Consider the following 829-nt stretch of genomic DNA (forward strand, 5'->3'; position numbering starts at 1 on the left):
CTTCCACCCCCCCAACACTCTGAGCCCTGACTCTCCCTCTACCACCTGTGGCTGATCCAGATGGCTGGATGAGCAGCGCCAGACTGTGAGCTCTGGAAGGCAAGGGCGCCTTTTCCTGGTCCTCTCTGTCCTTTATGGGACCTGGCAGGGGTGAAGAAGCTGCCCGCACGATGTGCCAGGGGGCAGAGGGAGCAGTTCTCTCCTTGAGGACCCTCGGCTGGAGCGAGGGGGACCTCTACCCTCCCACCAGCAATCCCAGGCTGTCAGCGCTGGAAGGGCCCTAGGCAGACTCAATTCCGACAGCCACAGCGAGCAGGCGCTTTCCTGAGGTCCCCCAGCTGGAAGGCAGAGGGCAGCCACCTGCCCTTGCATCCCACAGAAGCCCTGGAGGGCTGCTCCCACCCCGCCTGTCCTTTCCTCCTCCTTCCCCAAATTCCAGCAGCCGACCCCCCCCATTCAGGGATTTGGCAGAATAAAGGTACAGTCTTCCTTCCAGCCCCTACCCCAACCCACCTGGCAGCTCCTGGCCTGCCTGCTGCCTTTGCCCAGACATGGCAGAGGGGCACTTGCAGTCTAGGAACAGAGTTGATTTTCCTTTTGGCAGAGCAGAAGGTGGGGAGGGGAGAGGCTCAGCCCCCTCTCGGTGAGGAGAGAGGGCAGGGATGCAACTCCAGACAGGAGGCGGAGGGAGCACTTCCCCAGCGTGTGGGGTCACTCCATCAAGACTCAAGACTCAGGGCCGGGGATGGTGTAAAGGCAGTTGTCCCTGCGCCCACCTGGCCTGGGCTCCTGCCTCGGGGCTGCAGCCCTCAGTGGCTGCACACCGGCG

Source organism: Carlito syrichta, unplaced genomic scaffold, assembly GCF_000164805.1.
Source record: "Carlito syrichta isolate Samal-C Ts95f unplaced genomic scaffold, Tarsius_syrichta-2.0.1 Scaffold131023, whole genome shotgun sequence".
Classification (NCBI taxonomy): Eukaryota; Metazoa; Chordata; class Mammalia; order Primates; family Tarsiidae; genus Carlito; species Carlito syrichta.